Here is a 15,906-nt window from a genome sequence, read left to right as displayed (position 1 = left end):
CCAAATGGGACAGTTAAAGGGTGAGCGAGTCTTGCTGATCACTCCTCGGCTCTCCAGTCGACGAATCAGCTCATGAATGGGAATCAAGGAGTCTCGGTTGGTGCGATATTGCCGCCGGTGCACCGTGGTGGTAGCGATTGGCACTTGTTGGTCTTCGACCTTCAGCAACCCCACAACAGAGGGGTCCTTCGAGAGACCAGGCAAGGTGGACAGCTGTTTATCATAACAGCTGTTATTAACTTTGTTCTCATCCTAAATCCAAAACACAGCACTGTACCAGCTACTAGGAAGGAAATTAACTCTATCCCTGCCAAAACCAGGACACCTGGCACACTTTGTAAGTTGGGTAACCCACTTCCCTCAGTTTTAACTGTGGAAGAAGAACCAGGATTCGTACAAGCACTATGCTGGTACCAGTATGAACATAGGCCATTTGGGGGGATACTAAAATTTCTGCATTTTCCAAGTATTTCTAAATATTCTCCAAAATTAGTGATGCATTTTAGCATCTATTGATATACACTCTCAAGCACAACTGCTGTGAGTTGAAAATCACTGAAAAACTACAAAAGTTTTTGTACAGATATTCATCCAGTAAGGCCCTGCATAGTAGGAGTTACTTTTTGGCTAACAGAGCTGTTTTTTTGTGTGAAATTGGCAAAGCCCCAAAAGCAGAAACATTCACAGTTTTCAAGTTGCATGAGAACTATAAATCCTAGTTCATATTCCTATCTAGTTTGATTTTTGGTCTTGCATATTGAATGTATTGACTTAATCAAGGCACATTCCTTTTCCTAAATGCTGCAGTGAATCTAACCAGCCAAAGAAACTTTCAGCCATGTTCATTTCAATGATTTGGTCTTTTTTTGGATTCTTTTCTAGCAAATTCAGCCTCCTAAATATATATATATATACATGATTCATTGCTCCTTTAACCTCACAGCCTGCAACTTGCTCTTATAGACTCTCTACTTAAAGATAGTTGTTGGAAGTCTTTTCTTCAATTTTGACTCACGTGAACGTCCAGTTATAGTCATGGGAAACTCTCTCCATCATGTCCACTTTGGCCCCTGGCACACTGCAGATTGGACGGTTCCAGCTGTCGCGAATGCGCATGTAGAGGTTTCTGTTGTAGAAATTTTCAAAGTCCTGGTACAATGGGACAAAGTCCTAAAACACATCAAAAGCACTCAAAGTAAAAGGAAAATATATATTACAGCAAACTAGGAATAAGAGGAATAAGTTTTTTCTGTCATTGGGTTGTAATAAATAAATAAATAAATAAATAAAAAAAGTTTTAACTAGCAGATGAAACTGCCTGAAATTCTCCTACATTGTCTCAGAGTGGGACCTCAGTCTGAGGCTGAGGGTAACAGAAAGAACAGATAGAAAATTGTATTTAAAAAGAAAACACCTTGGAAAATAAGAAGCAGTTACAAAATATCTCCAAAAGGTTAATTTTTCTCTGCTGACAAAGATTATGGCAGAACTCTCTTTTTTTTCTCTTGAAAAATCCTGTGGTTTTGAGACTTTCTCACTTTTTATGACATTTTGCTAAGGATTTCATCACATAATTAAACTTTTTAAATAATCCTAACTTTTCATTGCTGTCTGTTTCTACAGCAATCTACACATTAAGCAACCTGGAATTGCTCCTGATTTTTGATCTAGAAGCTTGGCTTTGTGCACAACTTCCCATACATTATCCTTGTTTTGATGTAATAAGATCTACCACTGGGAACTTTGGCACTGGAGACAGGTCTCCAGTCTAGGTGATCACAAGGGAACCTTGGGATGCACCACAAGGCTCCCCAGCAGGTAATCCGGACGCCGCTGTTCTGTACCATTTGGGGTATATGTATTTATTCAAGGAATAGTTAGTTGTTTCATTTTTTCCCTTCAGTGAAGAGAAGCCAATATAATGAACTGAAAATTGTATTTTTATTTGTCTGGGCCTCTGCCAGCTGCTGCTTGTGAGCATTCAAATCTCATATTTGTTTTTCTTTCTTTGTCTATGGCAGGGCAAATCATCCTCTGGTAGATTGTGATGTACATCTATTAAGATCAGTGGAGTTATGCCAGTTTATGTCTGGTGAGGATTATCCTAAATCACTACAGTTCCCTTTATCAGTTGTAATTTTTTGTCAAATTCAGACCATTAAAGCATGATGTTTGAACACTATTTCCTTATGAAACTATACTGGTTATAATCTTCAGGAGTATTTAAATGAAAAAGTATTCCTTTTAGGCATAGTGACCCTGCTCTGACACAGTGTAATGGAACAAGTGGTTTTCTGGGCTCTCTTTCACTCCATGATTCTACATGAATAAAGGTTTCACAACCAAGACATTAAGATTTTACTGAGGAATTACTGTTCCTGCTAATAATTTTGTTATCTTTATACTACTTTGTGTCGAATACGCTGTACTGACAGATGTGCCTGTAGGATATACATAACATCAGGACTCTCTGCTCAATACTTTAGTTACAAATACCAAAAAATATGGAAAGAATATGGTTTAAAAATGCATTTGGAACCTGACGGATTTTCTTTTTGTTGACTGTCTTCATCCCACGATATCAGAGGGATGCTTGAAGAAATCTGTCCAGCTGATTTCCAGAGAAAGTAAAAATTAGAATTTAAATTCAATATAGCACAGCAGTATAACCACATAGATTCACACAGAATTTTGTAATAGGATTCTGGAATTACATTCTACAGCATGGGTTATACCTGTGGTGACATAGCAAAAACTGAGTGAGGGTGGGCATACGTATTTTAGATATAGAATCATAGAATCATAGAATCATAGAACAGTTTGGGTTGGAAGGGACCTTTAAAGGTCATCTAGTCCAACCCCCCTGCCATGGCCAGGGACATCTTCAACTAGATCAGGTTGCTTGTTGTTAACCTTACAAGTTTGATCCAAAGCCTGTAATAGTGAATCCCCTCGTCTCGGTGATGTGATCTTTAAGGACAGTTTGTTTCAGCTGAGCGTAGCTGACCTTGTGGATAACTCACTAATGGAAGTCTGAGCTGGCCTCAGCCACCCTTCAGCTCCTTCCAAGCTTTAGGAAAACCTGGCCGTTTATCCTGCACATTCATTAGTCTATTAATGTTATGTAATTAGAAGAGTTTTCAAATTACTTTCATGAAAGGACCTCATAGAATCATAGAAGGGTTGGAAGGGACCTTTAAAGGTCATCTAGTCCAACCCCCCTGCCATGGCCAGGGACATCTTCAACTAGATCAGGTTGCTTGTTGTTAACCTTACAAGTTTGATCCAAAGCCTGTAATAGTGAATCCCCTCGTCTCGGTGATGTGATCTTTAAGGACAGTTTGTTTCAGCTGAGCGTAGCTGACCTTGTGGATAACTCACTAACGGAAGTCTGAGCTGGCCTCAGCCACCCTTCAGCTCCTTCCAAGCTTTAGGAAAACCTGGCCGTTTATCCTGCACATTCATTAGTCTATTAATGTTATGTAATTAAAAGAGTTTTCAAATTACTTTCATGAAAGGACCTGGCTATGGGACATGAACAAATATGAGACATTCCACTTCTCTTTAACAAGATAATGCCTACAGTGTTCCAAGGAACTTCCAAGGAACAGCAATGCCATTGAAATGAGATGCATTTCTAGGAACTTTTAATTTCATAAAAGCAAATATCAACAAAAATTTTTGCAAAAATAAATAGAACTAGCACTGACAGCGTTAGTACAGTCTAGGAGACAAAAACGTGGAAGTGACTGAATGGTTATCTGCAAAATCATGGATTTTCATTTCCATTCATAGTGTTGAAAGCAGCTATGTTTTCACAAACTCTTCCTCTATTTTAAGAGTCTCTATCAAGGAAAGCTTGTGGGCAGAAATAAGTCTGGATTCCTAACACGTCAAGTGCAACGCTTGTGTGTTTTCAGGGAGTGAGACCAGGCTTACTTCAAATCTTTGCAATGTGTGAACAGAACTACTTATTTCACCTTAAGGAAAATCCATTATAATATAACATAAAACCCAGACACAAGCTCTTCAGGAGATTTTCTCTTCCAGAACTCTAGTGAAAAAATAAGTGGGCACCCACAGGGACCGCTTAGAAATCTTCAAATATGTTTTCAGAGTATTTGCCAAAATGTTAAAGCATTTCTCAGTTCTTATAGTGTTTCATCTGTTTCTGGCTTGTTTGGATTGGGTTTTTTTGAGAAATCAATTAGCAATTTTATCAATAGGAACGCTGCTTCAGAAAATGAGTATTTGCTTTCTTAATCAGTGAAGACTGCACATTGTATACTATGGACAACACCTCTCTTGCAACACTTCTCTTTTATTTCTTACACAAAGGCCACACTAATAGCCACACTAATTCACAGTTATGAACAGAATAACCTCTACACTGTATTTCCCACCGCCCTCTCCCCTAAGGTTAAAATGAAGAGTTTAATGGTAGGTTGTCTGAATTATGCAACCCCACCCCTGCTGTTAATAGAGCTTAATGGAAACGCAGCTACTTCTTTTTATGATCTACAGTATACAGTTCACAAAGAAGCAGCTACTTCTTTTTATGATCTACAGTATGCAGTTCACAAAGAAACTGACTGTGTTAGTGTTTTGTCACTCTGCCATCCCAAACAAGAGGTCCACTATTAGAAATTGTGGTTTAATAGAACTAATATTTTCTTTCCTAAAACTGTAATTGTATCTGTGGTATGAAGGAAAGTTCAAGTAAGGGAAGGCTGGCTGAAAATAACTTGTACAAATTTCACAGGTTTAGGACAAGACCTAGCAGTCAAATGCAGCACTTCACTTAGTGGAATTAAAAACTCAGGATTAGGGTTAGCCTCCTGGGCTTCATATATAATGCGGGAAAGTTAGGTGTCCTAAAAAATCTATGGTGACATGGTGACCTGAAATATCTACATGCTGAGCAGGAAATCCTCTAAATTTAACCTATAGGAAATACAAGGAAAGGAGGAAAGAAAGGCAGTCATCTTGAACCTTTCAGTTCTCCAAGGTTTATATGCCAGAATCAGGGTTGAAGGCCCATCTTTACACTTAAGGATACAGAAACGGGAATCTTCTCAAAAGGATAGTGGGTTTTTTTTTTCCTTTAATTAATGGATCATGACACAACTTTCTGTCAAACATACATGCTGGGGTGCTGTTGCCATATTCAGTGGTAAGACTACTTCCCAAGAGACCTCATACCTGGATATTATTACTACAGCATCACTTGAACACAGAGAAGCTTCAGCCATACCATACTTTGATCAGAAGACAGACACTGATGCTACTTAGGTGTTTCACTGAACCTCTACTTAACTATCGGCTCCTGAATGCAAGAAAAATAGTATAACAGCAGTTTTCATCCACAGGTACTTTTTTCTCCCCCTCACTTGCTTCCGTAAGATCCAAAAGATCTCTTAAGCACATATAATTCTTCTAGTGATCAACTTGCATGTTTCACTAACTTTGCACTCAGGGCTATTGGTCCTGCTCTGTCTCCTTTACTGTTTTCCTGGGGAGTCTGAGCAAGTATCACTGTACCTTCTATATCCACAGCAGTCCAGAACCATGGCAGACCCATCCCTCAGCACACTTTCCAATACCTCAGTAGAAACACTATACAATTGGCAAAAGAGGACTGACTTGGCTGGCTGTGGAGGAAGCATCTAGGTTCCTCTTAAAACAGTTCATGACATGGAAGAGATTTAATAAGACTGTGACAACTGTTTCTCACCAACTTTTGAAAAAAACACAAAGCTACAAGAATTGCTGTTAGTTGTTGTGACGGATCAGGCAATTATAGCCTGTCATGAGCAGTCTACCTACACTTGCACAACTGTGGCTTCTACTTGAACATTACATCCATAATAAGTAGTTGCCATGATGGAAGTCTTTAAATCTCTGCTGCATTAGGTTGACTGAAGACATGGTTTTGTTTGAATGCAAGCAAATACCATTTTGACACAGAGACTGAGGAATTTAGTACAAGCATTTATATAAACATCTGCTGTGAATGCACATAATATTTACATGTAAAAGCACTGCTGAAACATTCCCACATTTACATTGTTCATTCACTTTTAGAAATTTGCACCAAATGCCAAAGGAAATTCAAGTACTTGAAGTAATGTGGTACATCAAATGGTAGTTATGTTTGGATAGATGTTCCAGGTCTTCATTGCCATGTGAATATTCTCTTACAATACAGCAGATCTTTCATCAGCTAATGAATGAATTGGATATAATTTCTTGATTTATAAGCTATAAGGAAGGTTGATTGACAGCAAATCTTACAAAAAAGAAACATTACTATTTCCAAGAGGACTAGAAAAAACAGAGGGGAAAACATTGACATCTACAAGACAAGGATAGGTATCTCACAAGGGATAGGTATCCCAAACCCAAAACCTCAGTTTGATTGTGGCTGAAAAACTATCCTGCACCTTTGTCCATGACAAGCATTAAAAGCACTAACTGCATTTTTGTCAATATTTAGTCCAGTGTTTCCCCATGGAAACAGGCAATTTATAATCAGGTTTAAGTTTACATTAGAGTTAAAATGTATTGCAGAATGGAGTTAAACCTTTTTGTTTACATTTAGAAGACTCCAGATACAAAATATGAATGGCTACATCTGCCACAATGTTAGAAATTAAAATGGATGAAAAACAGCTTAGTTGGCTCTAGCAATCCTATGTTCAATTATTTCAGAAGAATCATATAACAAGGTAAAAATTTAGTCTCGTATGTTGTTATCTGCTCTGTTGCAGGATCAAGAGAAAGGATTCTGTTTCTGGAAACCTGGGTTCACTGGCCACAGAAATAAGCACATCATGCATGAGGGAATCTCAAGTAGGCTCACACACCTTGCTCAGCTTTCTGCATGTGAGCCAGGAAAAAATCAGTTTTGGTGACATGCTGTGGAGTCACATCCCTGACACATTCCAAATTCACTCAATGGCTTGCTATCATTCTCCGCAGGTAATCATTGTTCACTTGAGGGACAATGACCTCTGCAAAGAAATATCTAATCATTAACCTAAAGGCCATCTGCCAGATCTCAGCACTTTCTCCTGATGTTTTCTTAATCCGGTTGGGGGTGCTTCCAGGAGGAATCTTCTGGCAAGCAAATATCAATCAGATATAAAGGAAGTGAACCAGAAAATTAGCAAATACATTACAAGAAAGGGAAAGATGTGTTCCTGTTTTAAGGACTAAATGCATTTCTAAGGATCTGTTTAGAGAGGGTGGAGTAAATTTGTCTGAAAAAAATGGTAAGATATTTTTCTTTAGAGACTACAAGCAATGGATGAGTTCCTTCATTAGATGTCAGAGTGAAAGCGGATGTCTGAACTGGTCTTCCAAGAAAGAGCAATTTGCACATCATCCTCAAACATCTCATGTTGGGGGGATCCTGTCTCCTTCATTCTGGAAAAGGGGGATAGTTTGACACCTCTGCTTTCTGTTGTGACTCTTTTGCTGTCTAAGGGACAAATAAATTCTGGGTTAATGAGGAATAAGAAAAATAAGTTAACCAAGTCTTAAAATAATCAAATCATAAAACCATGGAGTCATAGAATCACAGAATGGTTTGGGTTGGAAGGGACCTCCAAAGATCATCTAGTCCAACCCCCCCACCATGGGCAGGGACATCTTTAACTAGATCAGGTTGCTCAAAGACCCATCCAACTTGACCCTGAACACTTCCAGTGATGGGGCATCCACAATTTCTCTGGGCAACCTGTTCCAGTGTCGCACCACCCCTCAGCATAAAAAATTTTTTCCTTATATCCGATCTAAATCGACTCTCTTTCAGTTTAAAACAGTTGCCCCTTGTCCTGTCCCTACAAGCCTTGGTAAAAAGGCCTTTCTCTGTCTTTCTTATAAGCTCCCTTTATATATTGAAAGGCTGCAATAAGGTCTCCCTGGAGCCTTCTCTTCTCCAGGCTGAACAACCCCAACTCTCTCAGCCTTTCTTCATAGGAGACATCTTCCAGCCCTCTGATCATTTTTCATGGCCCTCCTCTGGACCCACTACAACAGGTCCATGTCCATCCTGTGCTGAGGACTCCAGAGCTGGGCTCAGTCCTCCAGGTGGGGTCTCACCAGAGCAGAGTAGAGGGGAAGAATCACCTCCCTCGACCTGCTGGCCACGCTTCTTTGGATGCAGCCCAGGATACGATTGGCCTTCTGGGCTGCGAGCGCACATTGCTGGCTCATGTCCAGCTTTTCATCCACCAGCACCCCCAAGTCCTTCTTGGCAGGGCTGTTCTCAATCCATCTATCCCCCAGCCTGTATTGATATTGGGGATTGCCCTGACGCAGGTGCAGAACCTTGCACTTGGCGTTGTTGAACTTCGTGAGATTCACATGTGCCCACTCCTCAAGGCTGTCAAGGTCCCTCTGGATGGCATCCCGTCCCTCAGGCATGTCAACTGCACCACTCAGCTTGGTGTCATCTGCAAACTTGCTGAGGGTGCATTCAATCCCACTGTCTATGTCATTGATGAAGATATTAAACAGTACTGGTCCCAGTACGGACCCTTGAGGGACACCACTTACTACTGGTTTCCACTTGGACATTGAGCTGTTGACTGTAACTCTTTGGATGTGGCCATCCAGCCAATTCCTTATCCATCTAACAGCCCATCTGTCAAACCTGTATCTCTTCAATTTAGAGGTAAGAATGTTGTCGGGGTCCATATCAAAGGCCTTTGAGAAGTCCAGGTAGATACATCAGTAGCTCTTCCCTTGTCCACTCTTCCAGTCAGTCCATCGTGGAAAGCCACTGGATTAGTCCAGCGTGATTTGCCCTTGGTGAAGCCATGTTGACTGTCTCTAATCACCTCCCCGTCTTTCATATGCTTCAATGTAACTTCCAGGAGGATCTGTTCCTTATCTTACTGGGCACCGAGGTGAGGCTGACTGGTCACTGGTTCCCAGGGTCCTCCATTTTACCCTTTTTAAAAATGGGTGTGATATTCCCTTTTCTCTAGACACTTCCAGGGACTTCACCTGGCTGCCATGACTTTTCAAATATGATGGACGGTGGCTTAGCAACTATGTCTGCCAATTTCCTCAGGACCCTGGGATGCATTTCATCGAGTCCCATAGACTTGTATATGTTCAGGTTCCTCAGGTGGTCTCGAACCTGATCTTCTTTTAAGATGGGAGGGACTTTGTTCACCCAGTCCCTGCCTTGAGCTTCAGGGACTTGAGAGATGTAGGAACCGTGATTGCCAGTGAAAAATTAGGCAAAAAAAAAATGAGTACCTCAGCCTTCTCCATGTCAGTTGTCACTTGTTCTCTTGTCTTATTTTTTGGGGGATACATTTTCTTTAATCTTCTTTTCTGACCAATGTACCTGTGGAAGCCCTTCTTATTGTCCTTCACATTCCTTGCCAAATAGCTTTCCTGATCCCACCCATACACACCTGTGCAGTGTCCCTGTATTCTTCCCAGGATACGTGTCCCTGGTTCCACTGCCTGTGCATTTCCTTCTTACACTTTACTTTGACCAGGAGGTCCTCACTCAGCCATGCCGGTCTCCTGCCTTCCTTGCCCGATTTCTTACATATGGGAACCGAAAACTCTTGTGCTCTAAGAAAAACATCAGCCGCCAGCTATGTTCTGCTCCTGTATCTTTGAGGGCAATTTCCCAGGGGGTCCTATCCACTAATTCCTTTAACAACTGAAAGTCCGTTTTCCTAAAATTCAAGGTCTTATTGACTGATAGTTCAATAAAGGTGCAATACTATGGTGAGTTTGGCAGATTATCTAATCAGTTCTATATCCACAATTGGATATCTTTATTTTTAGTCTTAGAGAAATGAAGAGTTTACCAGATTCTGTGGAACATGGTAGAAATGGGGAAAAAATGCCTTATCTTCTTTACACTGCTCAGTTAGTATTTAAATACTCAGTAATAAACCTAAAGTACTAAGTAAATATTAAATAGAACCATTTCATTTCTTTCACTGTCTCTCTTACCAATGTCATAACTTCATTCTTTTTTATTAATTCTGAACAGATGATTGATCTTACTGAGTGAAGCAAAGCTAGAGCTGGCATCCATCCCGCCTCCCACTGCTTGTTGTGGCACATACACTCTTGGTCATGTTATATATTTGTGGCTGAATAATCTCCCCCAATGTGCATTCTGAGGCTACATCCTTGTGCAGAATATTAAATTTTGTGATATTTTGCATTGTCTGCATGTAATAATTAGCTTGTAAGGAACCCACCATGAGTTAGCCCATGACAAATCCAGCTATCTGGATTTAAAAAAGGTGCGGATGCATGACAACCCATAAAGAAGTGCTTTAAGCCTGGCACAACACTGGCATATTTACCCCTAGATAAATCATGGCTAAATGTTGCCACTTTTTCAATTGCTTATTTTTCAGCGTTTGTTTCCCGCACTTTAAAACATAAATCTGCTTATTTATACACAGCTGCCACAGCATGATTTGCTCTGGCTTCAAGAATTGCCTCTCTTTCATGTGTTCCTGGCCACAGTTACCTTTAAAAAACAATGTTAGCATAGAATAAATGGCCTCTAAAAGGTAGTTAAACAATTGTTGTTTGTTCAGTAGACTTTGCTGGCAGATTTTGTCTTGTTCTAGGCAAACAATCATTTATATGTATAGTCAATTAGGGATGTATATGCAAAGGACAATCGGGCATCACTACTCTTCTCCCTTTACCTTCTTCCCTCTCCTCTGTCTATAGCTATTCTTCTTTCAAGGTTTCATACCAAAAAAACACCTGACCTCCCTTCTTTTCAGTGTGTCTGTAGTTAGTTTTCTGAAATCTGGGACTATTTTGTAGTTTTATCTTGCAACTGAGTAATGGAAGTACTTCTAAATACTTACAATGTAGCAGCAGCACAACCCTTCAACAAGCAGAAAGGACTACTGCTAGACTTTCTCAAAACATTTTAAAGTTCACTGTTACTTCTCTTTCTGTAAACAAGTATTCTTGCACTAGGAAAAATTAACCTTTTGGAGTGATGTACCTCACTAGAGACCATATCTGCAGCTTAGTCATCAGGTCTCTCAGTAAATATGGCAAATTTAGTGGTGAGCTGGGACCTACCACCAGTCACTGCTCAATGCAATTGAATACAAACAATGAATGTCAAACCACTGTTTTCCTACACCAAATTCTTAGGAAACAATTTAAAGATGGAGTCTAAGGTCTAGTTCAAATCTACTTAACATTTTTTGCAAGTCTCCTTTCATTATTACCATAGGCATCTGACTTTTTTTTCTCAAAACAAAGAAAAAAATGGTAAGTACATTAAAAAACCCAACCTTTCAGTGAGACCTATGTAGAGATCCCAGAGGCAAAGGGTCAAGAGTGAGGTTATTTAAAAACACTTGATAAGCCTCAGGAGAAACGTAGGTAATTTTCCAAGGATGGTTATTTGAGTTGGCACATTCAGATTAATGACAACTAACTGAATTACCTGTACCGGGGCACCAGTAATCATGCATACATATATTCAGCCATGTCAGATTTCTCTTACACTTTAAGATCCAAAGGCTAGTGTGTATGTAGGATAGAAACACACAAATAGATGAGATGATAGATACAACAATAAATATTTTCTGTTCTGAAACTATGTCTTATTAGAAACCATTCTCAATGGTATGTAAAATATGGCATCACTCTAGATAATAGTGTTATGAATAATTTGTCTTCAAAACATTGATGTGATTTATTGTTTTATTCTTTAAGTAGTGGCCTGGCAGACCTAGTGATGAAAATCTTCTGTTCACAGGAAAGGCATTATATAAGCAGCAGTGCCCCAAAAAGCTTACCTCATCTGCAGTCTGCAGAGACCATTTATTGCACACGGGAGTTAAAGTTTTGCTAAGGGTGCTAGCTGAGGTAACTGGATTTATGGCATATTTCCATTTGCCTGAATAAAATTAAGCTTCCAATGCAAAGGTATTTGTTTTGTAGTATTTCTGCATTATATTAAGGTATAAAAAGTGCATTAACCATAGCTGTGTTACACATCTGTATAATATGTATCCAGCTCACTGGGACTTTTTTTTTAAATTGGAATTTTATCTTGGTGAGTGTTCGAAAAAAATCTTGGAAATAATGATGAATAAGATTGCAGCCTGGAGGAGATCATGGGCTGATTTCTATCCTCAAAAGGGCTCTTCAAAGACTTTCATCCTTTATGCTGCCAGCATGCTGCTCCATTTGCAAAGTAAAATCTCCACGCAGCTCTCCAGTGCCTGATGCAGTCTGTGCTTTTATACATGCTAGAGAATAAAGGGGAGAGTGGCATTTTGTTTTGCCTAAAAATAGAGGGGGAAAAGGAAGCAAGTATCTCTGGCAAAAATAGAGTAAATAGTGCTCAAAGCAAAGAGCTCAAAGCCTGAAATCAATCAATCTATGTATCTATCTATCTAAAATACTTCATCAAGATACATGCTACTGACCTTTATGATTTCATGTTTATTATAGCTGTTTGCCAGTAACAATATTATTGTGTTACGGAAGTATAAGCAAGAGGACTGCATGACTCAAAAGCTTTTTGGACACATTCAAACAATACTTTCTCACGTATCTATAAATGGCAGGTGGCGATTGCCTTCATGGCTCAGCCATGGATAATGAAAATCTTCAAGATATGTTTGCCACAATGCAAGAGCTCAGGGCATTAAATTAAGTTTATTCCTGCATACAAGGAAGCCCAAGTACACTATCATGAGATCATAACCACAGAACAAACAAATCTTTTGATGTAACTTTCATGTCAAGGTCTAAATTTAGTTGCTTTAGCATGTACCTAATTTCCAAATGCTTAAAGTCCTTGCTGAATTGGGACCTAATGCAGAAGTCTGTAGATTTAAAGAAAGGATTTGCAAGCTAAAAAAAAAACCCCGCTGTTTTAGTTCCCACAAAAACGTTGTAAGTGATCTTTTACAAAAAAAGAACATTCAGAATACTTTGTTTTTAATCAGAAAGTCATTAAAGTAAAAGTAGATACCCAAACATGCAAGATGATAAATACTTTTCCAACTCAGTGAAGTCAGTCTTACAGGATCTGGTGTGTGATTTGTTTATTTTTCTGCACTTCACACTAGGAGGCTACAGCATAAGTCACAAAATGAAGTTTAAAAGTTATTTTTCTGTGCTAGGAAATCTCATATTCAAAGAAAAGGGCACTATAAGTCTAGTCTTGGATTTCAGAAGAGGAGGAGGCAAAAGTTAAAACGCCACATTTTAATGTATTCGTTTTTATTGCCTTTGTGAAGCAATACAAAATCACTTGGCACAGACATCACCAGGTGGGTAATATAAATGAAATTAAAGTCAAAAAGCATTTAAACAACACTCAAAGTAATGAAAGCAATATGAGCAAATGGAGGTAAATACAGTAGAATTATTCAGAGAGCCATTAAACGTGAAGTCTAAGGTAGACTGCCTTATGTTTACCATAATGAACAATAAGAGTTGGCAGATTCTACTCAAATCAATGACTTCAATACAAAGTTATTCACAAGAAAGCTGAGATTTTAATAACTTTTCTCTAATTTTGAAGAAAAAACTTAAAAATCAGAAATGAAACTAATTTAAAGAATATCCTCTTAGTAGGCCCCAAGTTTGCTCTATTTCGTAGACTGCCTTATGTTTACCATAATGAACAATAAGAGTTGGCAGATTCTACTCAAATCAATGACTTCAATACAAAGTTATTCACAAGAAAGCTGAGATTTTAATAACTTTTCTCTAATTTTGAAGAAAAAACTTAAAAATCAGAAATGAAACTAATTTAAAGAATATCCTCTTAGTAGGCCCCAAGTTTGCTCTATTTCCCAATTACTTTTCAAAGAGAGTTGATAATTAATTCTTCAAAGCTGAGATTTTAATAACTTTTCTCTAATTTTGAAGAAAAAACTTAAAAATCAGAAATGAAACTAATTTAAAGAATATCCTCTTAGTAGGCCCCAAGTTTGCTCTATTTCCCAATTACTTTTCAAAGAGAATTGATAATGTAATTCTTCAATGCTTTTTTCCTTCTTTTTTCAAGTACTTTGATTCCTTTTATTAATACCTGTAATTCAGATGTTCTGCACTTACAAAAAGGACTGGCTTTGTAGGGCCCTAATATTCTCATAAAATAAGACCACCAACTTCAGGGAATATTCACATGCTAAGGACTATTTTGAGCTCCTACTCCAAATTCTTGTCCATACTTTCTTTTCAAAGATTGCTTTGAGAATATAAATGAATCTACACCAATTAAAGAATTTGCGTAAGAGCAGCTAGTGTGGGAAACATTGCTAGAAGAGGATGCAGCCCCCTGTGAGTGAGAGCCTGTGAAGCTGCACCCCTCTGTATGCCACACCATCCCAGCCAGAAGGGAAGGTGGGGGCAGGCCTTTGGGATGCTCCTGCCTAGGCAACAGATGTGTGTATCAGCTTGTCATTATACAAAAACGCCACTGAATCACTTTGCTCAGGGCAAGATCTGAAATCCTTAGACCGGGCCTTTGCAATTACAGTGTTCAGTTTCATGAGCCAGATCAATAATATAAGGGAAGTCTGGCACAAACTTACATGAACACTTGGTATGACAGAGAGCTCTACAAATAAATGCTGGCGTGACTCTGCAAATCAGCTGGAGCCAGTAAGTCATCATTTCTGTTCAAAAGAGCTTAATACTTCCTGTCATCAAAGAATGAAAACATCTTTGGGACACATTAATCACTAATTGCTTGCTATGTCCTATACCCCCACAAAGGCAAGTTTTCACCTTCTGAAGAAAAAGGACCAGGCATTTAAAACCAATCCAAAAATCCACTTAGGTGCTTTAATTTGGGAAATGTGAATAGGCTTTCAAATTAATTCACGAAGTCCATGTATCTTGCATTTTATGTGAATAAGGAAAATCCTTCATCATGATAATACATCTAGCCTTTGTAGATATGCTGAAACATCCATCAGAGGCCCAATTACCCAAATTTGTTTTCACAAAAAAGTCAGTAGATCTACCTATAAAACAAGGTATTACTTTTACTTGAAGGTGGCAGAATCATGTCTTACCATATATATTTATATTTTAAAGCAGCATTAAGACAGTCCTGCTGAACAAATGAATGCTTCATTACAATGCCCCTGGGACATAGTACAGATTTGGGTCCTAATTCTTCCAGCTGACCGATGCAGATGGATCTCTTGAAGGTCTCCTGCATAAACCTGTTCAGCCAGAGATGCTGAGCAACGTTCACATGCAGTGGGTATGCGCGGTAAGATACAGCTCATCGCAAGACATGCCCAGGCTTCAGCTTGCTATCGTATGTTATGAATTCCACTGAAATCATCATCTTATTCAAGTACACTGGAGTTCAACAAGCTTCCAACAACAATCAGCACGTCTGACTTGCATTCTTCATGACCAGTAACCGACTGTGCTATTCTCGGCACCCACCCGTTGGAGGTTACCTTATTCTGGCTCCCCATTATCTTGAGCCAGTAACTCCCGGGGGTTACCCGGGAGCTGTCACAGCTCCACCACCGAAACTCCGTCGGCTCAGGACGGGGCAAACTTTCACATCCTAGCAAAAGCCCGTGTTTGTCCTCGTTTGAGCTGCAGCTGCCCGCCGGGCTCTGTTACTGTTCACCAAGGCAAAGGGTGTACAGACCCCCGCGTCCCGGCGCCTCGCGGATCGTCTTGAAAAACCCCTCCCGTCCGAGACGGAGGGTTTTGCAGAGCGTTTCCCTCACTTCGCTCGGCCACAGCTTCCGACCCCGCGACCGCAGCTCCCGGCACGGAGGGACTTCTCCCCCCCGGGACTGACGGCACCCGGACGCACCGGCTCCCGCCCGCACGGCGCGGCCACAGCGACGGCAGCCCGCGGGGCAAGCGCCGCCCCCCGCC

This window comes from Aptenodytes forsteri, unplaced genomic scaffold (assembly GCF_000699145.1).
Source record: "Aptenodytes forsteri isolate BGI_AS27 unplaced genomic scaffold, ASM69914v1 Scaffold69, whole genome shotgun sequence".
Lineage (NCBI taxonomy): Eukaryota > Metazoa > Chordata > Aves > Sphenisciformes > Spheniscidae > Aptenodytes > Aptenodytes forsteri.
The sequence above is the reverse complement of the archived record's forward strand: the minus strand, read 5'-3'. Positions refer to the sequence as shown.